This window comes from Aquarana catesbeiana, linkage group LG11 (assembly GCF_042186555.1).
Source record: "Aquarana catesbeiana isolate 2022-GZ linkage group LG11, ASM4218655v1, whole genome shotgun sequence".
NCBI classification, from domain to species: Eukaryota; Metazoa; Chordata; class Amphibia; order Anura; family Ranidae; genus Aquarana; species Aquarana catesbeiana.
Window position 1 is genome coordinate 103,392,950 of NC_133334.1, and position 15,154 is coordinate 103,408,103.

Below are 15,154 nucleotides of genomic sequence, written 5' to 3' on the forward strand. Positions count from 1 at the left end.
TGATCTTTGTCTCTACAAGCCGTGACATTATCTGACAGATCTCACACTCAGGGCTCTGACAACACTCACCATCTGCTGCCTGTCAGACTGTTCCATAGACAGCCAGCGGGGGTCACACACAACATTTCGGGGCAGATCTCCGGGAGACAGCAAACCGGCACACCCCCTGTGCACTCCTATGGAGTCTTCCCTCAGACCAGAAAGGAGGAGAGAAAACACTGAGAGATCATTACACAAGCCGGGTCCAGCTCTCTATTGTCCCCCCCCCCCCACATCCCCCCACTGGACCCCCCTCACTGATAAGGTGACATCACTGATAATGACACTTACTATGTTCTCCGATAGATGGAGATGAAAAGCCGGGGATGTAGTTTCCGATTAGTCCACTATTGGGCGCTGTGCCGGTTCTGTCAAAAAAAGCTGTCGGAAGACACGCCCTCTCCGTGACGCAGCGACAATAGAAATGGCGCCGCTAAGCTGTCCCGTGCCTGCTATGAGTCATCCACCCGCCGCCTCCGCCAATCAGAGAAAGCGCGTGGATGACCCCCCCCTTCCCGCCTGCCCAACGGTAGCCACGAGCTCGCGCTTAGCCCCGATCAACAGAGACAGGAGAGGAGTACAGAAAGCTGGAGAGAGGATTCGGGTTACTCCTCCCTCCAGCCTGCAGGTGGCAATAGAGAGCTGTACAGTGAGGGAAGGCTGCCGTTCTCCCTCCGTCTCTATCCCCTTGTCACATGACTGGAGGAGGAAAGATGTGTCTGTAAGTACGAGGGGGGAGGGGAGCCAACTTACCCCACACCTTCCATCTCTACTCCTCCTACAACCCCCCTCTATTCCTTATATACCCCCCAGACACCCCCTCTCCTCATCCCCCCCCTCTCTTCCTCATCCTCCTCCCCTCTCTTCCTCATCCCCCCCCCTCTCTTCCTCATCTCCCCCCCTCTCTTCCTCATCTCCCCCCCCTCTCTTCCTCATCTCCCCCCCCTCTCTTCCTCATCTCCCCCCCCCTCTCTTCCTCATCTCCCCCCCCCTCTCTTCCTCATCTTCCCCCCCCCCTCTTCCTCATCTCCCCCCCCCCCTCTCTTCCTCATCTCCCCCCCCCTCTCTTCCTCATCTCTCCCCCCCCTCTCTTCCTCATCTCCCCCCCCTTCTCTTCCTCATCTCCCCCCCCCCCTCTTCCTCATCTCCCCCCCCCCCTCTTCCTCATCTCCCCCCCCTCTCTTCCTCATCTCCCCCCCCCCCTCTTCCTCATCTCCCTCCCCCCCCCTCTTCCTCATCTCCCTCCCCCCCTCTTCCTCATCTCCCTCCCCCCCTCTTCCTCATCTCCCTCCCCCCCTCTCTTCCTCATCTCCCTCCCCCCCTCTCTTCCTCATCTCCCTCCCCCCCTCTCTTCCTCATCTCCCTCCCCCCCTCTCTTCCTCATCTCCCTCCCCCCCTCTCTTCCTCATCTCCCTCCCCCCCTCTTCCTCATCTCCCTCCCCCCCTCTTCCTCATCTCCCTCCCCCCTCTCTTCCTCATCTCCCTCCCCCCTCTCTTCCTCATCTCCCTCCCCCCTCTCTTCCTCATCTCCCTCCCCCCTCTCTTCCTCATCTCCCTCCCCCCTCTCTTCCTCATCTCCCTCCCCCCTCTCTTCCTCATCTCCCTCCCCCCTCTCTTCCTCATCTCCCTCCCCCCTCTTCCTCATCTCCCTCTGCCCCCTCTCTCTCTTCCCCCCCCTCTCTCTCTTCCTCTCTCTCTTCCTCCCCCCCCCTCTCTCTCTCTTCCTCCCCCCCTCTCTCTCTCTCTTCCTCCCCCCCTCTCTCTCTCTTCCTCCCCCCCTCTCTCTCTCTTCCTCGCCCCCCCCTCTCTCTCTCTTCCTCTCCCTTCCTCTCTATGTCTGAAACTGACATAGAAAAGTGAACTCCAATATCGATGCCTAAATATATCTTGGTGTGTTTATAATCTGCAAATTTGCATCTATAGTGTCCATGTAATTCCAGCAAATAGGACTGTTTGTACTGGAGTTTTGGTTTCACCAACCAGTAGGAAGTTGGGATTCGAACAATTATGTATGAATTTTTTTTTTTTTTTTTCATGCATGGACACTATGGGGGTTATTTGCGAAAGGCAAATTCCCTTTGCACTGCAAGTGCACTTGGAAGTGCAGTCGATCTAAATCGAAGGGGAAGCTCTGAAATGAGGGGAAGCTCTGCTGATTTTATCATCCAATCATGTGCAAGCTAAAATGCTGTTTTTTATTTTCCTTGCATGTCCCCCTCAGATCTACAGCGACTTTACTTCCAAGTGCACTTGCAGTGTAAAGTGGATTTTCCTTTAGTAAATAACCCCCTATATATATGCTAATTTTCAGATTAATAACATGCCAAGATATATTTAGGCATCGATATTGGAGTTCACTTTTCTTTGCCAGTAATTTTTGTTTTATGTTAATAACACTATATAGATCATTAGAATTTGAGACAGCAGCACAGTACATATATTTATACTTCTTTTTGGTGGGGAACATTGGGTGTTTGCACCAGCTGAATGTATTCAATCATGTTTATTTAAGTGGCAGCACATACTTTTTTTTTCTCATTTAGCACATCTTCACCCCAGCCTCACCCAACTCCCCCTACCTCCCAAACCACCCCTTTACCTACTCTTCTATAGGTATCGGCAAGTACTTAAAAAAAAAAAAGTACCGTACTTGTACTCAGTGTCGAAAAAATGGTATTGGTGCAACCCTATTTTATAGTAAAAAATACTGATTTTAACTTGTAAGCACCAAGTGTCAGAAAAAGGCCTGGTCTTGAAGTGGTTAAATCCATGTTGTGTTTTTTGAATACATAAGTGCTTTTGCAGCCTGGGCAGTGGTGCTGCTTTGTCCCTCTGCATGATGGGTCATCACACGGCTTATCCTGCACACTCTCTACTTCTCCCTGCCAGAGCTGCTGGGCTGGAGAAGAGGAGAAAGAGGACTCTGCAGGTGCTGGACAGCGGTCCCACCTACCACTCAGACAGCAGGAGGGCAAGGATTGGCTGCAGAATATCCTGGGAAGGGAAAGCCCACCCAGGGAGCTGTGTAGGGCTGCTGGGAACTGTAGGGATTTGTGGGGGATGTAGTCCCTATCTGGAGCCAAGAGCCAATGATGTGGTTCTTTAAACATGTGATCGGCTGTGTCCAATCACAGCCGATCATATGTAAATACAGAAGTGTTGTTTATCGGCTCTCATCGCCCCATATACTGTCAGTGTGAGGAGAGCCGATCAGAAGCATCTCCCTGCAGGGGGAGACCTGTACAGATCATCAGGGTACTGGTTGTCGGTGTAGCCCCAGCAGTGTCCGTCACTGCCACCTATCGGTGCTCATCAGTGCTGCATATCGGTGCCACCTAATCAGTGCCCATCATTCTTTGTCCGCCTGTATGTACACTGCACAGTGCCACTTCTCTTGTCCCCTGTGGGTATAATTCTCAGTATCTGTTCTTATTCTGCGTGTAAGGAATCAGCACAGTAGCACTTCTCTTGTCCTGTATGTTGGGTGTAATTCTCTATAATGCTGTAATTCTTTCTGGACTCTACAAACATTGGTGTGGCCCTAACTGCTTTTCTTATGTTTTTGGATTTCTTCCAGGACACTCATGGAAGGATTGCTGTGCCATATGAGACATGACACATCCCCCTCTGAAGCTAATTGGCATGATTACCTGAATGGGCCACTTGCAACATTTCATATTAAAAACAGAAGATCTACTACATCTTAAGTACATAGATTGTGAGCTGTCTGGTATTGGGAAATGGTGGGTCACATTACAGGGTCATCAGTATGGTGGTGGGGTGCATATATTGTGGGCTGTCCCTTATGATGGGAATGGATGGGGAATCCAGGTTGATGGGTACAGGTGCGGATGGAAGAGGGAGTCACAGTTTGCAGGGTGATCCTTAAAGGGGTTGTAAAGGTAAACGTTTTTTCACCTTAATGCATTCTATGTCTATTGACTTCTACCCCGGCTCTGCTTTGGGACATGACGCTGTGGTTTCATTTTTTGGCGCCCTCTGTTTTGTGCAACAGAAAGCTGCACTAAGTAGATCTGCCGGCTGCCATTGCTTACTGTCATGGAGGTCCAGTGACTTCAGTGCTTTGAGTCACTAACTTGGGAAAGAGTATGCAGGTAAGGCTTTACTGCTTATATACGTGTTCTAGTTCAGTGACTTGGCATTGAAGAGGATCAGCATGGAAGCCATGCAGCTAGCATTTTTAAGAGGAGAGGTCTGAAATAGTAATTCTCTCAGCACTTGTTTCTTTAGTGACATGGTCGCCTTTCCCACGCAGAACAAAGTGACATGGTCTTTGCAAAGGCCAACCATTACCTCTCGACTGCTTTCTTCATTGCGATCCTTGACACCACCCTGTGCTTCTGGGTTAAAGGAAGCCCGTGACCTGTGATGTCACTTGGTCATAAGACATTACTCTGCTTAGTAGTCAATTTTTTTATGCCCAAGCACTGTCGCATGACCAAGTGCTTTCATTGGTCCTGGTCTGACTGCAGCACTGATTTTAGTGCTGGCTGTAACAAACAAAGTAACGAGAGCGCAGGCAACGTGAGTAGGCATGGGGCGCTTTGCAGAGGCGCTGCATTGATGTACGCTGATGAGGCTGCATTGCTGGGTGCACGATAGGCTGCATTGATGGGCACTGAAGGGCATTGATAGGTGGCACTGGTGGGCACTGAGAAGTGGTACTAATAGGTGGCACTGATGGGTGGCAGTGAGGTTCACTGGTAGGTGACACTGATAGGCAGCACTGCAAGGTGGTACTGATTGGCACCACTGGTGGGCATTGATAGGTGGCACTGATTGCTAGCACTGATTTGTGGAACTGTTATGCACTGTGGGCACTGGCAGGTGGCACTTGTGGGCACAGATGAGATGGCTGTGCATCTTCCTCTTTGGGACTGATGTAACTTGCACAGAAGCCAATGATTGGCTTTTTATTCTCCTCGCGTTCCTCTCATTGACTTGGTGATCACAGTGCGGGGAGTGTGCAAAGGGGAGGACGTCTATTGATGGCCTCCCAGCAATGTAGGTCCACACTGTAGCCATCATTTGGCTATAGCGCAGATCTGAAGGGGTTAATATTACAAAGCACTTTAACTCTGTATTTTGCTTAGGGATTATAAAGCTCATGGAACCTCCTAGCAGCTCATCTGTTACCAAGCTGCACCTGAACTTACACAGCCTTAAATGTCTATTCAGGTTAAATATCTGGGGCAGGCACTAAACCCATATTTTTTTTCTAGATTTTGTGTATTCTTTATTACATCAGGAGATTCATTTTTGATTGTTTTTAATGAAAACAAATGGACGTCCCAGACGTATTTCTGCCCTCCTCCCCCCTTTTTTTTATTTGTTTTTTTTTTAAAGGACTAACGTTAATAGTGCAACTCTTGGTTCAAACACCCCCCCCCCCCCCCCCCCCCTGTTACCCCAGTGGTATTTTCAACTCTTATCAATCTTTATTTTGTTGCTCTCTTAATTTTTTTTTTTTTTTTCTCCCACTGCTTGTGTGTAAAAAAAGTTTTTTATTTTTCTCCATTTATTTACAGTATATATCTCAATTTGCTGATATTGAATACATTATAATATGTTTGTTTAAAAAATACAAATAAAACGTTTAAACACAATTATGGCTTTGTTAATGTGTCTTTTTTTTTTTATTCAGTCCAGCAGACATTGTGTGTGGTATTTGCAAGGCTGTTTAAATGGGCTTTTGCATGCATCAAAAAAGCATTAAAAGGGTATACTGCAGGCCACATAATAACGAGGTGCATTGGCTCGATCAGATTCAGGGTGAAAGTGTGTTCCGCTAACTCCAAGCCAGGATGTGGTATGAGCAGGGAAAAGTGTACCAGAGGTATGTGGTCTGAGCAGGCTAAGGGGTGTGGGTGTGTGTGTGTGTGTGTGTGTGTGTAGAGATCCAGTCAGAGTATGGGGTAAGGTCAGGCCCGTCTTTAAGGCGGGGCAAAAGGGGAAGCTGCCTTGAGCCCAGTTATCTTTGTGGGGTCCAAAGCAGCTGCCCCTTGAGCCCAGGGGTTGCTCATAGCTACAGGGGCCCATGCTGCCTCCCTATCATATCAGTGTAGCTGAGCGCTCTCCCCTCACACCGCTGCACAGGCCGCTACAGGTCTCGGGTCTGCTGTGCTATCACAGGGAAAAGGCGCAGCTGCAGGTTGTCTGTGTGCTCGCAACCTGGCCCCCCCCCCGTCAACAGCCAGCTCTGTCTAATTGATGCTCGCTCTCCCCCCCCCAAGCAGAACGAGCTACCAATCAGAAGAGACTTCAGGGGCATGAATGGGACATGTAGTCTCAAGGAATGGCCTATTCACCGAAGTTCATGGGGCCTGAACTTGACCCTGCTTTTTGAAGAGAGACCTCGATTTGCCCAGGAAAAAATTCACCAGGACGGCGCAGTGTTATGGGGAGAGTTGGTGAGTGGTACAGTTACAGTCGACCCCCCCCCCCCCCCCGTGAGAGACTGAGCTGCTGAAAAACCACCAAGCGAGTACTATGTGGGGGAGACTGGAAGAGTGAGAGGACGTGTTGCTGAGCCACTGCCAGGATATAGACCTTGCTGCAGTGCCTACTGGAGATGTCAGTGTTCCATGCTAGGTGTCTTCGGATATCTTTATTGATCAGTTTGTGATGTTGGCACTCTTGCACATGTTTATGGGAGTCTCTCCTGCAATAAAATCCTACTTATCAGCAATTTTCAAATTAAGGCTATTGTTTTTCTTTAGCCCCCTCATGCCTAAGGGTAAAACAAATCTTAATGCCTAAGCACAATTTTGCAACTTTAACATGCGCCGGGCGCAGGGTTCCCCTTAATATCCATACCAGACCTGAAGGGTCTGTTATGGAATTTGGGGGGACCCCCACGTAATTTTTTTTTTTAAATTTTGGTTTGGGGTTCCCCTTAATTTTCATACCAGACCCAAAGGGCCTGGTAATGGACTGGGGGGATTCCATGCCATTTTTTTCAATGACTTTTATCTGTATTGCCGAGACCCGACAATTCATTATAGCCGCTAGTAGTTTTAAATGACTTTTTTCCTTTAGAAATGTCATTTTGTGCAGGGGCTGTTCTAAACACTTTAAGCATTATTAAAATCACTGCTCCCGAAAAGGGATCTCTGTGCCCACATTGGGTGGTGTGCGCCCCCTTGCGGGCATCTCTGTGCGCCCACTGGATAGTGTAGTATGTGCCTCCCTGGCAGGGATCTCTGTACCCCACTGGGTGGTGTGTGCCCCCTGGCTGGGATCTCTGTAACCCCCATAGGCGTGCGCAGCCTATTGCATTAGGGTGTGCACCCCAAAGCTCAAACACACATACGCGCGCGTGTGTATATGTATGTATATATATATATATATATATATATATATATATATACACACACACACACACAGTCAAAAGTATTGTGACACCTGCCTTTACACGCACATGAACTTCAATGGCATCCCAGTCTTAGTCCGTAGGGTTCAATATTGAGTTGGCACACCCTTTGCAGCTAGAACAGCTTCAACTCTTCTGGGAAGGTTGTCCACAAGGTTTAGGTTGCGTTTAGGGAAGGTTTGATCATTCTTCAAGAAGCACATTTGTGAGGTCAGGCACTAATGTTGGATGAGAAGGCCTGGTTCGCAGTCTCTGCTCTAATTCATCCCAAAGGTGGTCTATCGAGTTTAGTTCAGGACTCTGTGCAGGCCAGTCAAGTTGTTCCATCCCAAACTCGCTCATCCCTGCCTTTATGGACCTTGCTATGCACTGGTCCAAATCATTTGGTGGAGGGGGGATTATGGTGTGGGGTTGTTTTTCAGGGGTTGGGCTTGGCCCCTTAATTCCAGTGAGGGGAAAACTTTCACACTGCCAGCGCCCAGGCGTCAGCGGTAAAGCGCAGCTATTTTTAGCGGCACTTTACTGTCGTTTTAGCAGCGCCACTAGTGGGCCCCTCTTAACCCCCGCTAGCGGCCGAAAAAGGATTAAAACAGCGTGCAGCGGCAGTTTGCCGACGGTACTGCCCATTGATTTCAACAGGAGTGGGGTATTCACCGCTCCTACAGCGCTGCAGAGAAGCTGCTTGCAGGACTTTTTGTGACACCCTGCCAGCGCAGCGCCCCAGTGTGAAAGCACTCAGGCTTTCACACTGGCATTGCAGCTGAGGCTTATTTCAGGCGCTATGTTTAGCACTAAAGCACCTGAAAAACGCCTCCAGTGTGAAAGGGGTCGTAAGGCGTCAGTATACCAAGACATTTTGGACAATTTCATGCTCCCAACTTTGTGGGAACAGTTTGGGGACGGCCCCTTCCTGTTCTAACATGACTGCACACCAGAGCACAAAGCAAGGTCCATAAAGATATGGACTTAGCAGGGGTGGGGGAAATGAACTTCAAGTACAATAATTCACATTATAATTGTTACACTTAATTTTATATGTTTTAGTTACTATCTAAAAAATGTAAATTACAAAGTGCTATAATGAAGTAAACCTCCCAACTAAAAAGTTGCAATTACATAGTTTGTATTGCAATTATCTGTAGAGGGGTTTCCACCATCCCTGCTAAGTTTAATTTGTTATGTCTTGTTTTCAGTTTGATGTGTATTATATGTGAAGTTACATATCACAGAGATCGGTATTGTGGTAAAATTGAAGTTTATTGAGATTTCCATACATTGGAGGGTTCCACCATTATTGTTAACTTATTGATTAGTAAGTTAGTGGTGCACTTTTTTTTTTTTTCTGATGTGGGAGCACATAACAGTGCTTAGCAGCAAACCTTTTACTGACACTTTTTTATTTTACCTCCAGTAGTTTATTGTAAATAGTAGTGTGGTGATTACCTAATATACTAAAGATTGTCATGTGGCATTAACCTCCCTGGCGGTTTTCCCGAGTGTGGCTCGGGGTTAAAATTCAGTACCATTAGCGGTAACCCCGAGCCACACTCGGGATCGCATTGCAGGATCCTGGGGCGGCGTTACTTACCTTGTCCCCGGGATCCTGCGATGTCCCCCGCAGTGTCCGAGGGCTCCGTCCTCCTCCGAAGCCTCTCCGTGCCAGGCTCCGTTCCCTGCGAGCGGCGCGACGCACGGGGGCGGAGCCTGGCGGCAAATTCAAAAAAATGTCAAAATCATAACACATACAGTACTGTAATCTTACAGATTACAGTACTGTATGAAATGATTTCACATCCCTTTTGTCCCCAGTGCTCTGGCCCATGCCCTGCATGCAGTTTTACATGATATACACTGTTCTTTCTGCCTGGAAACTGGAGATTGTCCATAGCAACCAAAAAGTGTCCCTTTACGTCAAAAGTGGCTTTAGACCAGCTAGAAAACAGCGATAGTAAATTAGAACACTTGCAGAATTGAGCGATAGTGAATTGTGGGGAAATTTATTTTATTACTATTTTTTTTAATTTTTTTAAATTATTTATTTTTATTTATTATATTATAATTTATGTTTTTGTGTTTCAAACTTTATCATACCCGGGATATCTACTAGACTCTGGTTTGGACAGATTTAAATGTGTTATTGTTAAGATTTACAGACCTACAATATAAAACGCCAAATTTCCATGCAAAATAATTGTACCGCTTTCAGCACCTAAAATCCGAAATAATCATACCGCCAGGGAGGTTAAGACACCGGTGTTGTGCCGAGAAAGTTCCCCTCGGCGGATAAGGACCCCCCTCTACTGCGCAGGCGCAGCGCAGTAGGAGCCGGCAGAAATAGCCGAAGCCAAATAGAATAGATATCAGCTGTACACGGCGCCTGTAAGCGGGTCGCTCGCTGCGCTCGGCACTTTTTTATTCTCCCTCTAGGTCCACTTGGATGGTGGGGCTTCAACCTGGACCCAGGGCGCAGGCGCCGTGTACAGCTGATTGAAATTTTTCATCTTCGGCTATTTTCGGCGGCTCCTAGTCATTCGTACTGCGCAAGCGCAGCACCTGCGCAGTACAGGGGGGGTCCTTATCCGCTGGGGGAACCTTCTCGGCAAGACACCGGCCGGAGCGGTGGATGTGGTAGCCAACCAGAAGTTTATCATGTGACAGTGTCAGGCCGTCCCTGATTAGTTGCAGTTCCAGATGTTCTGCCAGAGAAGGGTGAGAAGTGCGGGCTGAAGGACAAGAGTATAAAATCCTATGGATGTTCCTGGTCTAATGTCATTGTTTATCCCCTTCCCGCCGACCATACGCAGATATGCGTACTCGGCTTTCCGGGGTTATACCGGGATGATACCCGCAGCTGCAGGCATCATCCCGGTACCGTTTACAGCGGGCGATCGGCTACCCGTGTATAACAACCGATGCGGCTAAAAGCCGCTCGGTTGTTATACCGGAGGAGCGGGAGCGGGAAGGGACATTTCCCCCCCCCCCCCCCCCTCCCGCCGCCTCCCGCCGCTGTTACCGGGCCTCCCGTGCGATCGGGAGGCCCGGTGTCCGTTCGGCTGCCTTCGGCGGCTGGGGGCGGACTGGAACGAAGCTGCGAGCGGCTTCGTTCCAGCCTTCTTGTTGTGAACGCAGAAGCGACGTCATGACGTCACTTCCCGTTTACTCGGCTGCCAATGGTGCCGAATTTAAAAGAGTACACAGTATTCAGAATCGCCGTTTTCGGCGATCTGAATACTTTGAAGTGTAAAGGAGGGATGGGGGGTCTTTTAGACCCCCCATCCCTCCATAAAGAGTACCTGTCACCACATATTACTGTCACAAGGGATGTTTACATTGCTTGTGACAGCAATAAAAGTAAAAAAAAAAAAAAAAAAAAAAATTTTAAACACAATTTATAAAGTACAAAAATAAATAAAATAAATAAAAAAAAAAAAAAAAAAAAAATTTTTTAAAGTGCCCCTGTCCCCGCGAGCTCGCACAGCGAAGAAAACGCATACGGAAGTCGCGCCCGCATATGTAAACGGTGTTCAAACCACACATGTGAGGTATCGCCGCGATCGTCAGAGCGAGAGCAATAATTCTAGCCCTAGACCTCCTCTGTAGCTCAAACCTGGTAACCGTAAAAAAATTTTAAAGCGTCGCCTATGGAAATTCAAAGGTACCGTAGTTCGTCGCCATTCCACGAGTGCGTGCAATTATAAAGGGTGACATGCTTGGTATCTATTTACTCGGCGTAACATCATCTTTCACATTATACAAAAAAATTGGGGTAACTTTACTGTTTGGATTTTTTAAAATTCATGAAAGTGTCACTTTTACAAAAATTTGCGTTTAAAACACCGCTGCACAAATACCGTGTGATAAAAAATATTGCAACAATCGCCATTTTATTCTCTAGATTCTCTGCTAAAAAAATATATATAATGTTTGGGGGTTCTAAGTAATTTTCTAGCAAAAAATACGGATTTTAACTTGTAAACACCAAATTTCAAAAATAGGCTTAGTCATGAAAGGGTTATGCTTCTCACTCATCTCTCCTGCAGCTTACACTTACATGTGCTGACACATCCACCTATCTGTAACCATTTCCCCTCCACACCAATTCTTTCTTCAAATCCCATATTTAGCTGGAACATTCCTTATAGTGGATCTACACTCACCTTCAGACCAGAGATGTGGGGTCCTGGAGCTCTTCGCCGGTCGCTGACAGCTTATCTTCTGCTGTCAGTATGAAGCCACGCCTCCTGCATGACAGCACACTGCTCTCTGCTGGGGAAAGGGGGAAGTGACGTTTGCCTCCAGGTCTGATTTAGGGTTGCCACCTTTTCTTCAAGCAAAACCCGAACACTTTAGCAGCGCATGGCAATTTTTTTTGGAATATGCACTATGCATATATTTTGTTATTAAATAACATTTCAAATCATATGGAGTTAATCCCCCATTATTCACATTTTTTTTCACATATGAATTAATAAAATTATAGGTGCAGGTTGCACTGCATTTTTTCAATTTTTTTTGAGGTGTGGGCAGGTGCTGAAGATTATAGTTAAGAACATCGTGGGCCTGGTGCTGAAGATTATAGTGGGGCTTTTTATAAAAAAATAAAATAAAATAAAAAATAATTGTGCAAACAATTTTTTGTTATAGCAAATTAAATTAGAGAGGGGGAGGATGAGAGAGGGGGAGGATGAGAGAGGGGTGAGGAGTAAGGGAGGGAGGATGAGAGAGAGGATGCGCATGAGCATGTGTGGGAGTGACAGCAACACAGCCCGGCCAAGGCAAGTGAACAAAGGCACAGAACCCGGAAGGAAGACCCAGTGAAGATGGAAACGCCTGGGACCCGCCGCATTGATCACAGCGCAGCACTGGAGGGCTCAGTCTGACAGGTAAGTGTACCCTGCTGTGCATACTAGTACTTTATGGCATAACCTACCTCAGGGCCTACTGACCCGGTGGCCCTTGAGCAGTGCCCAACCAGCCTGTCAGGTTTTTCCCAAAACAATCAGTGCTGCCAGCTATAGTTAGCAATACTGATCATTGTATTCTGTGCGTTGGGAAGGCTCTCCACTGGCAGAACACAATAACACTGCGAGAGTTATTCCCCCATCCACAGGTCAGCAGGTGAAAGGGTGTGAGGACAGGCTGGGGAGAGAGGTCTGTCAGCAGGGGGGTGTGAGGTGGTCATGGAGGGATATCAATCAGTGGGTGGGGGGGAGTAATTGGGAGTTATATCTTATGGAGTAAGGTCTGACAGCTGCAGGTTGGGAAATGGTCACCTGTGATATAAGTTGAAGGGAGGTGGCTAACATGGGAAGTGGCTGGGGAGTGACCTGGTTGGTGGGGAGTGTGAAATGAATGATGTGTTTCACGTTTCTTTCACATTTGCGGTAATGCTTACTGCCCTCTTAAAAGTGATCTGTGGTGTATTGCTTTTCAACGAGTGGTATAGCAGCAGCCGACAGGCGTTCAGGAAGTGCTACTGCCACCTCCTTGTTTTTTTTTTTTTTAACATTGCTGAAGGGTAGTTTTACATTGTTGGACTATGCTTCTACTGCGACCGAGTTTGGCCTGCAGTTGCAGAGTGGCCCCATAGAAATGAATAGGTGAGTTTGACGGGCGGTGCTGCCTGTAAAAATCTGCAGGCTCCAAGCTGTCCATTGAGCTCAGTGCCTCTGACAAGAAGTGAGGAGAGGCTCTGTGAGCTCATCCTCTCAGTCTGCTGCAAACAGAGTGTGCCAGCTTATATTTAAACTGGCCGCTCTGTATGTAGCTTCTGACAGGCTGTGCAAGGAGCCCCGTATCTCCGGAACCGTAGATGATAGGAGCCCCAAATTGGGGACCAGTGGTTGAGTAGGTCTTCCGCTACTTACCCCCCAATTTGGGCTCTATGTGACCCCTGGTCGCCAAACCGTGACCCTCAAAGTCGATCGTTTGTTTTTTGGGATTTTTTTTGAATGGGTCTATCTTAAGGTAAGGGGCCTGGAGCTGCAGCTCCAATAGCCCCTATGTTAATCCGGCCCTGGGTGTGGGAACAGATATCAGTGCTAGCAGCAACCCAACAGTGAGTTTATTTATTGCGTTTTTCTCTTTTAACTTAAAAAGAATAGGGAGCGCTGATAAGGGGGATCTCTTGTCTAATGCAGCACCCCTCCCCTACAGACACCCCATTAGATCAGAGGCTCTTTATATCAGCACCCCCTCTTAACCACTTAAGGACCGAGCCTCTTTCTGACATTTGTTGTTTACAAGTTAAAAACAGTTTTTTTTGCTAGAAAATTACTTAAAAAAAAAAAAAAAGTAAAAGGTTTGGGGGCTCTAACACTCTAGAGCAGGGATATGCAATTAGCGGACCTCCAGCTGTTGCAGAACTACAATTCCCATGAGGCATAGCAAAACTCTGACAGTCACAAGCATGACACCCAGAGACAGAGGCATGATGGGACTTGTAGTTTTGCAACAGCTGGAGGTCCGCTAATTGCATATTCCTGCCCTAGAGAATAAAATAGCAGTCGTTGCAATACTTTCACACTGTATTTGCGCAGTGGTCTTACAAGTGCACTTTTTTTTCGGAAAAAATACACTTTTTTTTAATTAAAAAAATAAGACAACAGTTAAGTTAGCCCAATTTTTTTTTTATATTGTGAAACATAATGTTAAGCCGAGTAAATTGATACCCAACATGTCACGCTTCAAAATTGCGCCCACTCGTGGAATGGCGACAAAGGTCTGGGGCTAGAATTATTGCTCTCGCTCTACCGATCGCAGCGATACCTCACATGTGTGGTTTGAACACCGGTTTCCTATGCGGGCGCTACACATGTGTTCACTTCTGCGCGCGAGCTCTCTCTCCTCCTCCGTTATGGATGCAGGGGAGCAGGGAGAATTGTGTGTGCTGCCGGGAGAGAAGCCACTGCAAGCAAGAAGTTTAGTGGGAGCCGGAGTTAGGGGGCGGGGCTGGAGCAGCCTTTTTCGACCCCATATGCATGCTTGCATGACTACAAAAAGTGTGTCATCAGTTGTTAGGACACGGAATTTTTTACATACTGGCACCAGTGCAGTACAGCGTCATCATATAACTGGTGTGGCGGTGAGCAGGCACACTGCCTGGTAACAGTATGGAAAAAAAATATACATATATTTTATTGCAATTTTTATTTTTTTATATACATACATACAGCGACCAGAGCAATACAGTGTTACCATAGTAATATTGTACTACTCTGGGGAGGTACTCAGGTTTATTTATTTATTTTTTTTTTTTTTACACACTGATTGCTTATAACTGAATTTTACAGTTATAAGTAACCATTTTGTCTGAATGAAAACCGTTCAGCGTTTACTATTGTGATTGGCCACAGCTAATCACATGGTACAGATGGGCTGTGATTGGTCCTGTCTGTACCATGTGATCACTGTGACCAATCACAGAGCTCATTACAAAAGTACGCATTACAAAAGCCCCCGTTCACACTGAATGTGGCTTTTAAATTGTGCTACTTCAGCACAATTTCATAGTTACATAGTTGGTAAGGTTGAATAAAGACAACAGTCCATCAAGTTCAACCCGTGTTGGTGTGTGTGTGTGTGCGTGCATGTAGAAAATAATTTCCCATATCCCTGTACATTGTTTTCACTAAGATGCATGGCCAAGAGTCTTTTAAAACTATCCCTACTTCTTCTCTACACTACCGATTTTGGAAGAGAGGGCTGCTCTGTGCAAAACCT

The 15,154-nt window shown here is 47.1% G+C and overlaps 1 long non-coding RNA gene across 1 annotated transcript; it reads left to right on the top strand.

Annotated features, from left to right (window-relative positions):
* Positions 1-289: 289 nt before the first annotated feature.
* On the top strand, positions 290-5,078 carry LOC141112214 (uncharacterized). The gene is made up of 2 exons (XR_012236552.1): positions 290-760; positions 3,617-5,078. It is a non-coding gene; the product is annotated as an uncharacterized lncRNA (long non-coding RNA).
* Positions 5,079-15,154: the final 10,076 nt, after the last annotated feature.